Here is a 20582-nt window from a genome sequence, read left to right on the forward strand (position 1 = left end):
TTGGGAACACTCCTTAAGTGTTTTTCTTTAGGAGAAGAAAATGATAAATTAAATTCACTTAAATGATATGGTGTACCTGACTGATGGTCTTTAATTCCTTCATAAAATAAACACTATGAAATCAGGCTTATTTGGCACACTTGGCACATGTTCATAATGTTGTTTACTTCATACCATATATCCATATGCATATATGTATATGTGTTTACATATGGCCTGTTTCTTCAGCCAGGAGTATAAGTTTCTCTGTAGCAGAAAATATAAATAACTCACAAGTCTCATTACTACCAGTGCCTAACAGAGTGCTCATGATATAGTCCTTAATAAAATATTTTCTGAATAATTTAGCTTTTTCTTCTCTAAATACAAGAGACTTAAGAAAAAGATAAATTGCAGCACATTAATGTGAACAAGATTTTGTGATGAGGAAAAATGGGAATCAGTGACTGAAAGAGTCTCACAGTGCTAAGTTCCAGAAGGAAGTGTACAACCACACTTTTATAATATGGTGGTTGTTTCATTAAATATTCATCTTTTTCACAAACTTTTGTTTCCTAAGAAAGGAAACTCGAGACTGGTGCTCTTTATTTCCATAAGAAACTTTTTTTAAAAAAAATTGATGGTTTTTATTTTGCTTTTTTTTTAAACTGATGGTTTTTGTTTGCCACAATAAACTCTCTTTGCCTGTTTCTGTTGAGTCAAGAGAAGAAGAGGAAAAAAAAGTGGCCATGAATGAGTTTTAGGATAAAGCTCAGTCCTAATATTCTACTTGGAACACAGAGAGCCTCATCATAGGACATCAAGATGAAAGAGAAGCAGACTTTCAGTATATGTTTTTAATTTTATTTTTAAATATATGTTTTTGAATATCACTTTTGGTCAGGTTTGGTAGTACACACCTGTAATCCTAACAACTCAGGAGACTGGGGCTGGAGGATTGCAAATTGGAGGCCAGCCTCTACAACTTAGATCCTCAGTAATTTAGCAAGACCCTGTCTCAAAATTAAAAAACAAACAAAAAAAAAGGATTGAGAATGTAGCTGAGTGGAACTTAGGTTTAACATTATCAACTTTTAATTTAAAAAGCAAGGGGAATTTGGCACAGTGATAGACACCTGTAATCCCAGTGACTCTGAAGGCTGAGACAGGAAGATCTCAATTTCAAGGCCAGCCTAAGCACTTAGCAAAGCCCTGTCTCTAAATAAAATACAAAAAACGAAAGGGGTTGCGGCTTGGTGGTTGATTGCCCTTGAGTTCAATCCCTAGTACCAAAAAAAAAAAAAAAAAAAAAAAAAAAAAAAAAAGCCAAGGGAACAAAGTATTTCATATTTTTTCTTTCATAAAACAGTATTCATAGGTTTCCTTTGGTCCTCCATCTCTTTTATGAATCTAGTCCTTTGACTGAGACAGTCTCTTCCCTCCCATGTTTTTGGCCCTCAGATTCCATTTCCAGTGTCTTAAAAGTCAGCATTCATCCTTTCTATTGTAACTCATAGTTCTTCACTAATTCTCACTCAAGCTACTGTATTCACCTCTAAATTGGTCTCATACCTCCCAGTTTTCTCCTACAGCTCATTCTTTGAGATGCTGCTAGATATAGTTTTCTGTTTGTGGTGCTGGGACAGGACTTGGCATTGGCTAGGTAAGAGCTCTACCAATGAGCTATACCTCTAGCCCTTAAGACATAATGCTGAACATTCAGTCACGAGTATTTGTTAAGCACAACATTCTATATGGGAGACACTGTGTTAGACTCTACAGATAAAAAAAAAAAAAAAAAAAAAGGACAGGCAGGTTTTTTTACTCTTGGTGCTCACATTGTAGTGGTGTGATTTCTCTTTCCCAAATCCATCAATGGCCAATAGAATTAAATGTAATTTCCTCACTCTGCCCACCAGAGGATATGAGCTAAGGGACCCTGTCTAGACTAATATTCTACTGTGTCCCTGACTTCTGTTCTAGTGAAACGGGTTTTATACACCTTGAATTGTGCTACATCCAGATCCTATTTATTCTGACTTTAGTATTTAGAATCCTCTCTCCCCCACAAACTCAATTTATATCTTCTGGCCTAAGTCAAATGAAATGGTTGTGAAGTCTTTAGCCGACTCCATAACTCTAATGTTCTCTCTCCCTATACTAATCTTCTATAACTTTCACCTTACTTTGCATTATAGTAATTGTGTATTTGTTATATTCTCAGTCTTGCTCGCTTTTTATTGACAGTAATTAGCACAGAAAGTTGTATAAATTAGGTAGGAAGTACATGACTGAAGGCTGGTTTTCATGTATGTACACACTTTCTAAAGCTCTTCCTTCCTTCAGACCAAAAATATCCTTGATCTCATCAGAGGTAGAAGGGAAGGATTCATAGAAGCAAGGAAGATGAATTGAGGAATTCTTCCTCTGAAGAGTTACTTAATTTCAAACTCAAACATGAATAGGGGTTAAATCAGATGCCAGAGGATAGAACTAAATCTATCAGTTTTTACCAAAGCACAGAAGAGAGGCCAGGGTTTGTTAATAAAACACTGTAACCATGTTAATGTCTTAATGGAGCAACATCACAAAAATCTTCAACAGACATATATCATTGTAGTTGCATTTTGTGGGGAGTGGACCAGCTTACAAGGCTCCTCTTTTCTCAACAACTACATCTCCACATTCCATCCCATCTCTCTAGATACACATGGACTCTTGCAGGCTTGTGCTTTCATGGTTGAATGACTCATGCCAGGTCAGGCAGGTTTCCTCTCCTGAGTTTGGAACTAGAACTTCAAGAACAGTTAAACAGGGTCTTCAGGAATTACTCAGATACTGCGGGGTGGTCATATTCCATGAAGGGGACTGTGGAATAAAGAAATCTAAATCTAATCTGTACACAGATAAGAAAGAAGCAGCTGTGCAAACAAAATCAAGGGTTGGCAGGTAGCATGAGCATCCCTGGGTCTGTGCTGGTCTCTCTAAGACCCAGTTGCTCTCTTGTCCTTGCATCTGGCAACTTTGTAATAAACCTTTCTTTCTGCTAAGGCTAGCTCAAGTTCCTTTCAGACACTTATAACCAGCTAGTCCTAATTAAGACAAAAATGTTTTACTGAGCCACAAAATTCCCACCTACCAATCTGTTGGAATTCCTCTCATGTTTACCAAGCTCCTACAACAAGTTGTTTATTGTCAGTGTAAAGAAATCTAAGAGTTTTGTTTTCCATTTTATTTAATATCTTTTGATGGTAGAACAAATTATTTCAGGCCACATACATTCAAATGGTTTATGTCTATAACATATATCCAAAGTCTATGCTTCCTGATTCATTTGGTTAATAATATTTATTCTGAGTTGCTAATATATATATACACATCAATATTCTAAAAGATACTTTCGAAGACAAGGGGTCAATGAGTTCAGAGAATTTATTCATCTCTTTAATTAGACCAAGTGCATCCAAAATTTTTTTATTGGGCTGATAAATAATAGTTCTGGGAAAATTCATTGAGGGACACATTGAAATTACCTCTTTAGAAAGCATCAGTGGAATTATTATATCCATAGATATAACATTACCATGATCCAGTGACTCACTGTACATTACTCACTAGACCCCTAGAGAACCAGCCAACAGAGCAAAATAAATAGTCGAGCAACGAAGAATGTTTCCCCGAAGTACCCAAGCATAAGACTCACCTGGAGCACTTGTAAACGTACAGATTCCAGAAGCCCCTGTCAGACCTATGAATCAGAATCTCTAAGCAACAGGCTTAAGACTGTGTGTAATAAGCATCCCTAGGGAATTCAGTTTCTCTTTAGCATGACTTTAACAATGACCCCTGAGTTCCTCACACCAAAAGAAGCCCCTGTCAGATGTTTCTGAACAAGGCATTGTGTTTTCTGGCTCTCTTTAAAATGTACCTCCACTAGCAAGGCTTGGCAGCTTTTCCATAATTTAGCTACCTTATTCCTTCCTGGAGGGGCCAAGTGCAAACTACTGGGAATTGCTCCTATATCTTCTTCCCATTTTTACCTTGGCCCTTCCAACTGCATGCTGCACTCCAAGGCATCCCTGACTGGATATTACCTGGCCTTGAGAGTCCACCACAATCCAAAACAGACTCCAGGAAAGCTGCCCTACATGTCATCCAGAAATATGAGTGTAAATTATCTCCATCATTCCAACTCAGGGTGATTGAGTTGATCACAAATGCAGCACTTTTGCTATATATATAAACACTGTAAAACAACTGAGGTGGTATAAACTCATCCAATGAATAATCTGAGGAAAATGCCCCAGAGTATTACTGAAGGATAGGTCCAGTAGTATTTCTGAAATGGATTTTGTAGGAAGGAATTTGCAAGAGGATAGCCCTTGGCCAGCACATTTCATAAACCACAAATGTCTACATGCAGAGAGGCCCCCATTGTGTATTCCAGCTGACACACACTCCCTGAGAAATGCCAGAAGCAAGTGAAGAGGCATGAGGAGGAATGATGGTAAGCGACCTTTGCTGCATCTCATGTTGATGATGCTCGAAGCAACAAAGCGTGGGGTCTGCTTTGGAAAATAAAAAGGCATGACAACAATGAATCAATAGACAAAAGGAGAAAATGGATGTCAAGAAGAATTTATTCATAGATTTACTGATAACAGTTAATCAAATGATATAAAGATGCAAAATTGTAATAATTTTAGTTTATGGGACATGTTTCCACAAAAACTAAAACAAGCCCAATAAAATCACTTTGATCTCTGACATAAACAAACTGATACTTTCAATGGTTAAACCCATTTTACCATAGTTGATGAGTGAGAATAAAGCAAACTTAGGAGGAGAAAAGAATAGTTGCCCTCACCTGGAAGGAAATAAAATCTTAGTATATATATATTTAAAAAAAAAAACAAAACCTGAAATGCCTTAGCAAGGCCTCCCTTTCTCTCTACTTTCTGTTCTTGGGAGACACTGGGCAAGCAGTCTGGGCAATAAGACTGACCTGGGTGAGAACCCCTGTATAGTACAAAAGTGTTCATAGTACAAAAGTGTTCAGATCAGACAGGTTGAAAGGGGAATACCCATCAACCTGACCCTGAACAATCCTTCAAAGAAGTAGAAGATGCTACCAAAAGATAGGGAGGCTCTACTATCAATGCTATATAAAGAGATAATATATAATCATACATACCCACAAATACACCCCATACTCAAGTGCACACATGCACGCACACACAGATACCATCTATCTATATCCCAGAGATGCAGACTAGTAACTTGTCAAATGTGTGCAAACTCCTTCTGTGGGCAGAAGGACTGCTACTGTGTGCCCAGATGGGTACATGGACAAATTATGTTTATCCAACTTCAGAGAAACCATGCCAAAATATTCCTCCCAAACAAATGATTTCACTTCTTGTTTTCCTCCAACACCAGCCTGACAAACTGTTTTATACAGGCATCTGACTTTTCAAAACTATGTATGCAATCATGGCAAACTCAGCAAGTCCCTATGCTCCAGAAGCTACAGAAAGGCCTTTGAATGACATGTGTACTGCATCCTGATGTAAAATGTCATCTTCTTAAAGTACAGGGGAAAGGGCCTGCAGCAGTAGGGACCTGGCCTGACCCCATGGTACGTGTATCAGCGGGGAGCCAGATACCTAAAGCAGTCAGAAAAGAAATGCCACACTCCCAAAAATTCATGTGACAAAAACAAATAAACAAATAAATAAAAAGCTCAAGCTTCAATACCTACAAGACACTGGTCACTCAAAAAGCATATTCCATACAAAAAGGAGACACCAGCAGAAATGCAATTAGGAAGAAGAATTGGACAAATATGAACCCCAACCACAAATGTACCATTTCCTCACAGTCATCTGACATTTCTGATGCCTTCTAAAAGACCCTGTCACAGCTGTAACACTTCACTAAAGTGTAGAGGAGACTACACTACACTGTCTACATTTTTTTTTACATTATTTAATTCCTTTAAACATCATGTATCAGAATAATTATACCTATGCATTAGGCATAGTTAGACAGTCACCCTTTTCCAATGACTACTAAATTCTTTCAAAACAAATCTTCATTTAAAAATTATCTTTTGGGGATCCAAGATGGTAGGCCAGAGGGAGGTAGCCTTCTGTTTCGCTCCATGACCTGGGTCTCAACTAGTGGAAATACTGCTTTGATGAGAGTGATAGAGGACCCCTCCACAGCTGATCCTACCTAGGAATCATGGCCAATGCCACATGGGGCCCCAGGCCTCAGTGTTAAAAAAGAACTCCTGACTCCCGACTACTTGCCCATGCAGGCCTTGCGGGTGCCTTAGCGGGACCCCGGCATCAGCACCAATGCAGAATTTCCAGACACTGCTCCCACAAAGGATACTCAGCCACTACTCACATGCAGGAACTCTAGCCCCACTCCCGTGTGAACCCCCATATATTAATGTGGGGCTCCCCCAGTTGCCTCCATCTTGGGCCTGGGCAGCTACAGCCATAGTCCTCTACTCACAGTAGCTTGCATGCATCTGGGGACATCCCAGACTCTGAAGAAAGCCTCAATTGCACACCATAGAGATCATCTCTGAACACATCACACAATGCCATCACCCAGCTCCCCCCATCAGACCCATCACGCCACCACTGAAAGCAGCAGCCTTCATCTTGGGTCACCTCCGTTACCATCTTTAATCAGGGCAACTACCAGTTTGGAACATCAGATAGCCAGGTATCCATAGTTTTCTAATTCCCCCCAATCCACAGCAGCCACTGACTTGGCAGAGTGACTGCCCAATTCAAAAGGTGTACAGCAACAGGTGTGAAGCCACCAGAGTGCAATACACAAGACCCCCAGAGACAAAGCTTCCTGATTAGGAAGTAGAAAGGGAAAGGGTGAGGGAGATACACTTTAGAGACCAATTTAGAGAGCAGGAACTGTGAGGTCTACAGGTGAGATACGGTGATAAGATCCACATCACAGGAGCAGATCCCAAAAGGAGATCCTTGAGGTACAGTCTACCAACAGGACCGGCAGGTGCCATACCCCAGTTCCAGGTGTCCTACACCCAAGACCAACCCTCACACTGTGGTAACCCCCACCATCCTGAGGGCGGAGGTACCAACTAAGAACAGATAACCCCACCTATTGGATGAGAAGGGAAGCAGGAAAGATACTGATCTCCAACCAAAACAATACTTGTTTCTTCTTTTGAGATATTTTTTTCATTCTTCTCCCTTTTTATTCTCCTGCCCTCACATCCCCAACATATGTGAAAACATATGTGCATGAATTAGGATATTGAGGACTGAGACAACTGAATAGTATATTACAGTTGTGCTGTAAATTCTTTTTCTTCTTCTTTTTTTCTTACTTTTTTACTATTTTTAACATTTTAACATTTTTTATTTTTCTTAGTATATATGTGTATTTGTCTTATGTACTCCGCTGTTTCCCTCTTACTCATCTGCCCCAAAGTAATACCTCTCTATTCTCCTGCTACTAACCTTCTTTAGATTTCTCTTTCACACTTCCTAAGATATAATAACTCTATATCCTCACCTCCTACTTCCTCAGGATATGTTCCTAGACCTCACCCCTAGTTCTTTGTCCACCATTAGAAACTGTTAACCCTTTTACAAACCCACTGATTATATTGTAAATAATACTTGAATTCACCATTTCTGTACATTGTGACCAAACTGGAAATATCTTAATAACAACTCTTTGTTTTTAGGTAGTATTTTTGTTTATTTTGGGGTCTGTTAACATTGTCCTTCCACTCAAAGGTGAGATACTGGAACCCTACAGGGGCACTATAAGCGATTAGGGTTAAAAATGATAACACCTTGATCCACAGAGCTAGAAAGGAAGATACATGAGCAACATGAAAAGACAAGGGAAGAAAGTGCCCCAAACAAATCAAGATACCACATTATTAGATTCAATGGCCAGCACAGCAGATGAAATGACAGAGAAGGAGTTCAGTATGTACATAATTAAAATGTTCTGTGAATTAAAGAATGACATGAGAGAACAAATACAGTCAGCAAAAGATCATTTCGACAAAGAACTACATAGCAAATATAGGAAGCAAAAGATTACTTCAATAGGGAGATAGAGGTTCTAAAGAAAAACCAAACAGAAATCCTTGAAATGAATTAAAATTAAAAGCTCAACTGAAAGCATCACCAACAGATGAGACCACTTGGAATACAGGACCTCAGACGATTAAGACAGAATATATAATCTTGAAAAGAATGTAGACCACACAGTGAAAATGGTAAGAAACCATGAGCAGAACATTCAAGAAATATGGGATAGCATAAAAAGACCAAATTTAACAGTTATTGGGATAGAGGAAGGCATAGAGTTCCAAACCAAAGGAATGAACAATCTATTCAACAAAATAATATCAGAAAATTTACCAAACATAAAGAACGAATTATAAAACCAAATTCAAAAGGCTTACAGGATACCAAATGTACAAAATCACAATAGATCCTCACCAAGGCACATTATAATGAAAATGCTTAACATAGAAATAAGGAGAGATTATTAAAAGCCATGAGAGAAAGGAATCAGATTACATATAGATGGAAACCAATTAGGTTCTTTGCAGATTTTTCAACCTAGACTCTGAAAGCTAGAAGATTCTAGAACAACCTATATCAAGCTCTGAAAGAAAATGGATGCCAACCAAGAATTTTGTATCCAACAAAATTAAGCTTTAGATGTGATGATGAAATAAAAACCTTCCATGATAAACAAAAGTTAAAGGAATTTACAGCTAGAAAAACTGCACTATAGAACATCCTTGGCAAAATATTTTATAAAGGGGGCTGGAGTTGTGGCTCAGTGGTAGAGCACTCGCCAAGGATGTGCAAGGCCCTGGGTTCGATCCTCAGTACCATATAAAAATAAAATAAAGATATTGTGTCCAACTACAACTAAAGAGCAAAATATTTTAAAAATATATTATATGAAGAGGAAATGAAAAACAACAATAAAAATCATCAGAGGGAGGTATTATACTAAAGAAAAAGATAATCAAAGGAAAAACCAAGTCAAGTTAAATAACAAAAAATGGCTGGAATACAAATCATGTCTCAATAATAACCCTGAATGTTAATGGTCTAAACTCACCAATCAAAATACATAGGCTAGCTGATTTGATCAAAAAAAGGACTCAACAATATGCTACCTCCAAGAGACTCATCTCATAGGAAAAGACATAAAAAGACTGAAGGTGAAAGGTTGGGAAAAATCATACCACTTACATGGACTGAGGAAGCAAGCAGAGATTTCCAACCTCGTATCAAATAAAGTAGACTTTAATCTAAAGTTAATCAAAAGGGACAAAAAAGGATATTTCATACTGCTCAAGGGAACCATATACCAACAAGACATAACAATTATAAATATAGATGCCCCAAACAATGGAACATCTATATTTATCAAACAAACTTTTCTCAAGTTCAAGAGTCAAATTGACACAACACAATAATTCTGGGTAACTTTAACACACCTCTTTCACCACTGGATAGATCTTCCAAACAAAAGCTGAACAAAGAAACTACAGAACTCGATAATACAATCAATAACTTAGACTTAAGTGACATATATAGAATATTTCATCCATCAATAAGTGAATACACTTTCTTCTCAGCAGCACATAGATTCTTCTCTAAAATAGACCATATATTATGCCACAAAGCAACTCTTAACAAATACAAAAAAGTAGAGATACTACCCTGCATTCTATCAGATCACAATGGATTGAAATTAGAAATCAATGATAAAATAAAAAATAAAAACTACTCCAACACCTGGAGACTAAATAAAACGCTACTGAATTAACAATGGGTTACAAAAGACATCAAGGAGGAGATTAAAAATTCAATGAGAACACTGATACAACATATCAAAATCTCTGGGACACTATAAAGGCAGTAGTGGAGTTCATTCCTTAAAAGAAAAAGCCAACAAATAAATGACCTAACACTACATATCAAAGCCCTAGAAAAAGAAGAACAAATCTACACCAAAAGGAGTAGAAGACAGGAAATAATTAAAATCAGAGCTGAAATCATGAAATTGAAACAAAAGAAAGAATTGAAAAAAAAACTGACAAAATAAAAAGTTGGTTCTTCAAAAAAAAATAAATAAATAGAACTGATAAATCTTTAGCCATGCTAACAAAGAGAAGGAGAGAGAAAACTCAAATCACTAACATATGTGATGAAAAAGGAAATATCACAATAGACATTACAGAAATACAGAGGATAATTAGAAATTATTTTGAAAACTTGTACTCTAATAAAATAGAGAATATCAAAGGCATCGACAAATTTCTAGAGGCATATGAATTGCCCAAATTGAATTAGGATGATATACACAATTTAAAGAGATCAGTTTCAAGCAAGGAAATAGAAGACACCATCACAAGCCTACCCACCAAGAAAAGCCCAGGACCAGATGGATACACAGCTGAGTTCTGCAAGACCTATAAAGAAGAACTAGTACCTACAATATGCAAATTATTTCTTGAAATAGAAAAAAAAAGGGAGCACTTCAAACTCATTCTATGAGGCCAATATCAATCTAATTCCAAAATCAGGCAAAGACACATCAAAGAAAGAAAACTTCAGACCAATATCACTAATGAACACAGATGCTAAAATTCTCAATAAAATTCTGGCAAATCGAATACAAAAACATATCAAAAAGACAGTGCACAATGATCAAGTGGGGTTCATCCCAGGGATACAAGGTTGGTTCAATATACAGAAATCAATAAACATAATTCATCACATCAATAGACTTAAAGATAAGAATCATATGATCATCTCAATTGATGCAGAAAAAGCATTCAACAAAATATGGCACCCATACATGTTCAAAACACTAGAAAAACTAGGGATAACAGGAACATATCTCAATATCATAAAAGCTATCTATGCTAAACCCAGACCAACATCATTCTAAATGGAGAAAAATGGAAAGCATTCCCTCTAAAAACTGGAACAAGATGCCCTCTTTCACCACTTCTAATTAACATAGTTCTTGAAACACTGGCCAGAGAAATTAGTCGAAAGAATTAAAGGGATACAGATAGGAAAAGAAGGACTCAAATTAGCACTATTTGCCGACATTATAATTCTATACCTAGAAGACTCAAAAAATTCCACCAGAAAACTTCTAGAACTAGTATATGAATTCAGCAAAGTAACAGGATACAAAATCAACACCCATAAATCAAAGGCATTTCTGTATAATAGTGACAAAAAAACCTCTGAAAGGGAAACAAGGAAAACTACCCCATTTACAATAGCCTCAAACAAAATAAAATACTTGGGAATCAACCTAATGAAAGAAGTGAAAGACCTCTACAATGAAAACTATAGAATGCTAAAGAAAGAAACTAAAGAAGACCTTAGAAGATGGAAAGATCTACCCTGTTCTTAGATAGGCAGAATTAGTATTGTCAAAATGACCATACTACCAAAAGCACTAAACAGATTTAATGCAATTCTAATCAAAATCCCAATGGCATTCCTCATAGAAATAGAAAAATCAGTCATGAAATTCATCTGGAAAAATAAGAGACAGAATAGCTAAAGCTATCCTCAGCAAGCAGAGTGAAGCAGGTGGCATCACTATACTAGACCTCAAACTATACTATAGGGCAATAGTAACAAAACCAGCATGGTATTGGCACCAAAATAGACTGGTAGACCAATGGTACAGAATAGAGGACACAGGGACTAAACCACATAATTACAGTTATCTTATATTAGACAAAGGCGCCCAAAACAGCCATTGGAGAAAAGATAGCCTCTTCTATAAATGGTGCTGGGAAAACTGAGAATCCATATACAACAAAATGAAATTAAGCCCCTACCTCTCACCATGCACAAAACTCAACTGAAAAGGAATTAGACCAGAGACACTATGCGTATTAGAAGAAGGCCCAAATCTCCATCATGTCAGATTAGGCCTCAACTTCCTTAATAAGACTCCTACAGCACAAGAATTAATATCAAGAATCAGTAAATGGGATGGACTCAAACTAAAAAGCTTTTTCTTCTCAGCAAAAGAAACAATCAGTGAGGTGAATAGAGAGCCTACATCTTGGGAGCGAATTTTTACCACTTGCACATCAGATAGAACAATAATCTCTAGGATATATAAAGAACTAAAAACACTAAACACCAAAAAAACAAATAGCCCAATCAATAAATGGGCCAAGGAACTGAACAGACACCTCTCAGAAGATGATATACAATCAATCAACAAACATGAAAAAATGTTTAACATCTATAGCAATTAGAGAAATGCAAATCAAAACTAATCTAAGATTTTATCTCATTCCAGTCAGAATGGCGGCTATTAAGAACACAAACAAGGGGCTGGGGATGTGGCTCAAGTGGTAGCGCGCTCGCCTGGCATGCGTGCGGCCCGGGTTCGATCCTCAGCACCACATACAAACAAAGATGTTGTGTCCACCGAAAACTAAAAAAAAATAAATAAATATCAAAAAATTCTCTCTCTCTCTCTCTCTAAAAAAAAAAAAAAAAAAAAAAAGAACACAAACAACAATAAGTGTTGACAAGGATGTGGGGAGAAAAGCACACTCAAACATTGCTGGTGGGACTCCAAAATGATATAGACAATATGGAAAGCAATATGGAGATTCTTTGGAAAATTGGGAATGGAACCACTATTTAACCCAGCTATCCCTCTCCTTGCTCTATACCCAAAGGACTTAAAAACAGCATACTACAGGGACACAGCCACATCAATGTTTATAGCACCACAATTCACAATAGCCAAACTGTGGAGCCAACCTAGATGCCCTTCAGTAGATGAATGGATAGAGAAACTGTGAGATTTTATATATATAATCATGGCATTTGCAGGTAAGTGGATGGAATTGGAGAAGATAATGCTAAGTGAAGTTAGCCAATCCCAAAAACCCAAATGCTGAATGTTTTCTCTGATATAAGGAGGCTGATTCATAGTAGGGTTGGGAGGGGGAGCATGGGAGGAATGGATGAACTCTAAGTAGGGCAAAGGGAGGTAGGGCAAAGGGAGGGAGGGAAAGGGAGGGGCTGTGGGGGGTAAAAGATTGTGGAATGAGATGGATATCATTACCCTAAGTACATGTATGAATACATGAATGGTGTGAATATACTTCATATACAACCAGAGATATGAAAAATTGTGCTCTATGTAATATAAATTGTAATGCATTCTGCTGTCATATATCAAATGAGAATAAAAAATGAATTTAAAATGGCATAATTTCATAAATATGTATGTATTTTTTAAAATTTCAGTATGTCCAAGGCAAATGATTCCTGATGAATATACACATTTCACAGATAATAAAAATGACCAAAGAGGAAAAAAAATATATCTTCCAAGTGTCTAAAATCAACTATTTGCTACTTAAAGTTGCTTGTTTTACAAATGGAGAACTCCTAGTCATGTTTATTAAGACTCTAGTCAACTATCAAAAACATAACAACATTATCCTTTGAGTTCCCAGATTAAGGACAGCAACAACAGAAACTGTTTATATTAGGTGTTACATGGTTTCGACATGGAAGCCAATAACCCTCATATACCAACATCTCCCTCACACCATATGTTGTAGTTCTAGTGAGTTCTGGCAAGTTCACATTTTAATGATCAAAAGAGGTTGGGAAATCAGTGTGCTCCTGACCTGTAAAATACAGCCAGAGTTCCCCATGCCAGAGATGCTCAGAATTTAACATGCATACAAATCACCTTGGGGTCTCATTAAAATATAGATTCTGATTCAGTAGTTCTGGGTGGGGGCCTAAGATCACAGAATCCTAACAAGCTCCCAGGTGATGCAGATGCTGCTGCTCCACAGATCCCTTTTTTCAGTAGCAAAGTCATCCAGCATGATCCCTCCTGGGAGTTCCAAGTAAGCTCTTTGACACACAAGAATTCTTATCACATGATAATGAAGTGAGAGATATTGTTAAAAGAAAATATACAGGGGCTAGGGTGTTTGCTCAGTGGTAGAGCATTTGCCTTGTACATGTGAGGCACCACATAAAGATAGATAAATAAAATGGAAGTAATGTGTCCATTAAAAAAAAAGAAGAAGAAAATATAGAGAGAATGGGGAAACTTTAGTCCTCACTTCTGAAGAATGCAATGAAAAAATAATTATGGGATACTCATCCCTATTTTGACTCTCACCATCATTCTATTTTCCTTTCCTCAAAATTGGCATGGCATCCTGACTCTCTCAAGAGAAATGGAGATTGTTTGTTGTCTAGATTCACCAGTATCCAAGATACAAAAGCATTATCTTTAATCACCTACTGGTAACTATCAGAGGCCAGCTCTGGGGTGATTTCAGGTTTGCTATGGAAGAGGCCATTAGACTATCTCTAGAATTAGAAATATACATAAACAACATTGAATTCAAAAGAGTTTCACAATATTAAAATGATAATCTTATCTGAGTTTAACCAAACTATTCTGGTTAAGCAATTTTTTTCTTCTGGCTTTTTTTCTTCATGATTTAATTTATAGCATTTAACTAACAATCTGGAGCAGGGAGGGGGGTGGGAAACCCTTAACTCTTGGGTCTAGTCACAGCAGGAGCACCTCAAAAGAGTATAATTAAAGTCTGTTATTTTAATTATTTGGAGCCTGGGATTAGAACCCACAGTCTTGTACATGATAGGCAAGAGCTCTACCACTGAGCCAAACCCCAGTCCCAAAGTCTTTCATTTTAAAAGACGGAGCACAAAAGGAAAAAAAGTTAAATTGTATTCACTGGACCTAAAATCTAGTCATCTTGACTGTATCTGACACCTCCTCAGTCACAATTTTAAATCCCAATCATCTACCTAGTCAAAAGCATATTACTAGAAATCATTGGGGTACATCAAATCACTCAGATAAATTAGGATCCCCTACAAAGAAGCACATATTCCATGAATACAATATACTTCCTCCTCGCCCAACATTTAAAGTACAAGTTATTGACAAGTTGCTCTTCTGAGCTAAAAAATACTTTTAAGTTATTTATCTTAGTGGCCTCACATTGGACCCAAGCTCACTGTCTCACTTCTCTCTACTGGGGATTAAACCCAGGGCCTAATACACTCTACCACTAAACTACACCTCAGTCCCTAGTTCTCTTGGAACACCAGAAAGCAGCAACTGTCAGTGAGAAACAATGAGAGGAGCTGGTGTCTCCCCAAGCAAATGGCAACCACTGACAGCTTGACTTGTGTGCATTAGATTCTTTTTTTTCCACCTTCTAAAGAAGTTGCTAGATGATGAGAATCCTGGTTTTCTGGATTCTTTTTACTCATTAGACTAAAGAAATTAGACAACAGAACTAACTCCTGCAGCTAGAAATAAAATAGTCCTTCCAGCCTTGCGATGACAAGCTGTAGAAGCCAGTTTTGTGGCCTGGCAGTGGGTTACAGGATCCTGAGGGACTTTCCCCCAGAGATGGGAACCCAAAGAATGTTTGTGGAGAGAAGGCAGTATATGAAATCAAACCAAATCAAGTAAAAGTGTCAGAGGACCCATGCTTCCCCCTAAATTTAGGGATAATGGAGTATCTCAAACAATGTAAAACAACACTAATACTATAACCTCATTAACTAACCTACTTACTATGTATTTCTTGTTGCTAATTCTCTTGAGTGCCTCTAGATTCTAGGCCTCTTACAAATGAGAACTGGTGTGCCTGCTTCTTTTAAGTTGTTTCTATAAAGAATGGAAATAAGGGGCTGGGGCTCAGTGGTAGCATACTTGCCTAGCATGTGTGAGGCACTGGGTTTGATTCTCAGCACCGTGTATAAATAAGTAAAAAAATAAAGATCTATCAACAACTAAAAAAAAAAACAACAACAACAAAAGAATGGAAATAAATGGATTTATTCCCAGTGCACAGACAAACAAACATTAGATAATGAGTACTGTTGTTATTTTAGAACTAGATATATTCCAGATTCTAAGCAATTTACACTGCATTTTTTGCAAATTATTATCAGTGCCTCCTTATTCTCTAGGTATGTAGTCTATAACTAAAGAAAAGGTGGTTATAGCAGTGTTTCCTCTAAGAATTATGCCTGAATCAACTGCATCAGAAACATTTAGATGCTTTTTAAAAATGCAAATCCTGGGTGCTACTTCAACATAGTCTGTATCACAGATCTGGAGGGATTCCAGGCACTTCAAATCATTACTCTTAGTACCCTCTAAAGTCTGGAAACTGGTTTAAAGAACTGCAGGACTAAAAACCTTGGCACTATTAACTTAGTACAATATTCATAATTGATTTTTATGGTGATGGCCACGGCACATTCTAGTCAGGCCCAGTCCACCTGGCACCATTATCCATTCTTGGCAGGTATCTTTGACCTCGTGGATACCACACATCCCTGGACCAAAAGGCCTATATAGAAGCAAGATGCAGTAGGTCATGCGCTGACATGTAGAGCCTTGAAAGAATATTCCATTAGAGAAGAAAAGAATATGCAGTTCATTGCAAGAAACAAAGATGTATTGCCTGAAAGGTGGGGGGTCTGCCTTTATGCTGCAGTGGGCGAAAATATGGTAAAATCTAAAAAGCATCAGTTAAGTTTTTTGTTTTTTGTTTTTTAATTTTTTTTAGGTATAGATGGACACAATGTCTTCATTTATTTATTTGTTTATTTTATATGGTGTTGAGGATCGAACCCAGTGCCTCACACATTTGAGGCAAGTGCTCAACCTCTAAACTACAACCTCAGCCTGCATCAGTTGAGTTTGAATCAAATGAAGAAAAGTTCTGAGAAGGAAGGAGTAATCAAGAGCATTAGCACAGGAAGCCAAGTGGAATTGGGTTTTGGCATGAAAAAGGTCCTTAATCATTAAGAATGTATTTCTGATAAACAGTGAAAATAAAATGGAAAGGAATTAAAAGGACCATGGAGAAATCAAGGTAAGGGCTGGGGTTGTGGCTCAGCAGTAGAGAGCTCCTCTAGCGTGTTCGAGGCCCTGGGTTTGATCCTCAGCACCACATAAAAATAAATAAACAAAACAAAGGTATTGTGTACAAAATAAATAAATAAATAAAAGAAAATGAAAATTTCATAAACAGACTATTCTTTGACAGAAAAAAATTGAAAGATATTGACCTAACTTATAATTAAATGTAGTATTTGTTAATTTCTATATAGATAGGAGTTTTTTCAGGAGCTCCCAAGCAAACTCCTTGGAGCTGTGTAAGAGTTTAAAAGATTTCCTAGTCCCCACCCATTGACCAAATGGACAGTCTGAATTGCACTTAATGTCTTGGTGACTCCCTTGGGAATCGGGACAACAGGCAATAGGACAAGGCAACAGGCCTATGCCCAGCTGTCCACTGTGTGCCCCAAACAAATCAGAAAAACTCAGGCAAAACTTTCTGCTCTGAGGCTTGGAGACCTAAAAGGAATGAAGAAGGAGACCAGATAAAAGGAGATGACAACTATGAAACAAAAGCCTTGCCTAAATTATCAAGAATACAAGCAATAATAAGTGTTGGCAAGGATTTGGGACTCATACACTGCTGGTAGGACTGCAAACTGGTGCAACCTCTATGGAAAGCAGTAGGGAGATTCCTCAGAAAACTTGAAATGGACCCACCATTTGATCCAGATATCCCATTCCTTGGTTTATACCCAAAGGACTTAAAATCAGCATACTACAGTTATGTGGTCATGTCGATATTGACAGTAGCTCAATTCTTAATAGCTAAACTATGGAACCAACCTAGATGCTTCAACAGATGAATGGATAAAGAAAATGCAGTACATATACACAATGCAATAATCCTCAAGCCTGAAAGAAGAATGAAATTATGGAATTTGCAGGTAAATGGATAGAACTAGAGAATATCATGTTAAGTGAAATAAGCCAATCCCCCCCAAAAAGCAAAATCCCAATGTTTTCTCTGATAAGCAGATGCTGATCCATAGTGCGTCAGGAGGATAAGGAAGAATGAAGGAACTTTGGTTTGTGTAGAGGGGAATGAAAGGAGGGATGGGGTTGTGGGAATGGGAGGGGCAGTACAAAGAGACAGACATTATTACCCTATATAAGTGTATGATTATACTACCGGAGTGACTCTAAACCATGTACAGCCAGAGAAATGAGAAGTTGTGCTCCATTTGTGAACTATATGTCATAATGCATTCTACTGTAAAATTAATTAATTAAAAAAAACTTGCCTATGTCTATAACCTGGGGTACCAAGAAAAGAAAGGAATACCACCAGTTATGGTTAAGAGATTTTTCCTCTGTTGTCCAAAGAAAGATACAGCTAAGACAAGAAGACACACTGGTCAATCAGGAAGAAAAACCTCTTTGTGCCTGATACACTGTATGCACTGTCCACACACCATTTGCCCTATACAAGAACAGCCTTGGGAACACAGCCAGCATGGGTATCCACCTGACTCATCAGCTGGCACAGTGCTGGCCTCTAAGACCTTGTCAGGACAGTGTAGAATGAGCTCTGCCAGGATTCAGAGTTTCTCCAGAAAGAGAGACACAGGAATTTAGTATCAATAAAATGGCATTAGATACAGAGTATTTTTATCTTCCTAAGGAAAAAAAATCATCCTATTCAAATTATGAAGAAGTTTTATGAAATATCTTTAATTAGACATATACTGTACAATGTAGTCTTTGGCTTTTTACCTTCCCTCATAACGTGAATTTTCAAAAATTTCAATATTCAAGTTAATACTATAACTGTTGATACAGGTAGATCAAACATCTTGATACATATGCCTACAACGCACCCATTTAAAGTATACAATTTAGTAGTTCAATCCAGTATACAATTTGGTAGGTTCTTCTATGTTGCAACATATATTTCTTTTTATTACCAAATAATTTTCCACTGTATAGACATGCCATATTCTATTTATCCATTTCTCAATTGATGGATATTTGCGTTTTTTTCTACTTTTTGGTTATTCTGAATAACGCTGATGAAACCTTCAAATCAATACCATACATAGTAATGAAGAGCTTATTTTTCAAATTATTCCAAAAGTCTAGAAAGCAAAATTTCTTTTTCCTTTCTTTTCTTTTTTGCAGTGCTGGGCCTCATGCATAATAAGCAAGCTCTTTTACTGAGATTTTATTTTTTTAAATACACGACAGTGGAATGCATTACAAATCTTATTACACATATACAGCACAATTTTTCATATCTTTGTATATAAAGTATGTTCACGCCAATTCATGCCTTTATACATGTACTTTTTATTACAATTCTATTACACATATATACCACAATTTTTCATATATCTGTTTGTATATAAAGTATGGATAGTGGAATATGATGGACATCATTATCCAAAGTACATGTATGAAGACTCGAATTGGATGTCAACCTATCTTGCTTTTAACTCTAGCAGTTTTCAATTTAGCCTTTCAAAAAAATGGAAATACTTTTTACATTCATTAGCTTTAACAAGAAAACCCATCATCATTACTGCCCATCAGAACTAAATGGATGGTGAACATTTACTACACGAATCCTTCCTATTAAACTTGCTATTATGTTTTTTAAAACCATGGTTACATTCTATTTCATGGAAAAATAAAGTTAAATGACATTAACTTGCACAAATGTTTTTCAATAAAGACTAACCTAACTTTAAAAATATATTCTTTAGTTGTAGATAGATACAATGCCTTTAAATTTTGTTGATTTACTTTTATGTGGTGCTGAGAATCAAACCCAGTGCCTCACATGTACAAGGCAAGCACTCTACCACTGAGTTACAACCCCAGACAGAGACTAACCTAACTTTGTACAAAAGCTTATTTTTCCACCCATTTTTTCAAGGTATCACTAGAAGCATAGGAGAAAGCAGTATTTACAAGCATACATTTAAAGGCATTAATCCCTTGATTATAAAGCAGACACATAAATCGATATCTTGACAAGGCGAAGCAGAGAATACACTGGAAGGTCAGTGGAGGAAAGACAAAGTCAAGTCACAATGTGGAACAAGTTTATTTTGTATACATTCACAGCAGAATCCTTTGAATTTCTACATATAACCAAGTAGAGGGCCATGAATGAATTTACACATATGTCTCATAATTTGCATTTGAAGCTCTCAAATTTCAGAGAAGTCTATTAGGAGCCCATTTGCTAACTGTCTATCAATGAGCCTTAATAGAAGGGCTTTATTGTATCTATAAAGTTGTATCTCTAAAAGTTTTACACATTTCATTATAGGTTCCTACCATCATTGATTTTTTAAAAAATCATTGATGGCTTCATAGAAGTACAACTCATACAACTAGAAATTGTGCCCCTCAAAATGCACATTTCAAAATTTTTAGCCCATATACAGAGCTAGTTTTCACTTTTGAGAAATTTTGCATCAACTCTTCACCTCCCAAACCTTTCTCCCATTTTTCCTTTTCTTTTGCACTAAGAGGTGCTCTGGCGATTCTGGAGCAGGGCATGAATACAGTTCATCTTCTAGGTGTATTTTTGACCTCTTTCAGCTCTCATTTCCTCATAAGTGAAA

The 20582-nt window shown here is 37.0% G+C and overlaps 1 protein-coding gene across 3 annotated transcripts in view; it reads right to left on the bottom strand.

Moving 5' to 3' along the window:
- Frmd5 (FERM domain containing 5) overlaps positions 1-20582 on the bottom strand; it is a 327706-nt gene that overhangs the window by 210207 nt on the left and 96917 nt on the right. The gene's annotated exons all lie outside the window — the stretch shown is intronic.

Source organism: Callospermophilus lateralis, chromosome 3, assembly GCF_048772815.1.
Source record: "Callospermophilus lateralis isolate mCalLat2 chromosome 3, mCalLat2.hap1, whole genome shotgun sequence".
NCBI classification, from domain to species: Eukaryota; Metazoa; Chordata; class Mammalia; order Rodentia; family Sciuridae; genus Callospermophilus; species Callospermophilus lateralis.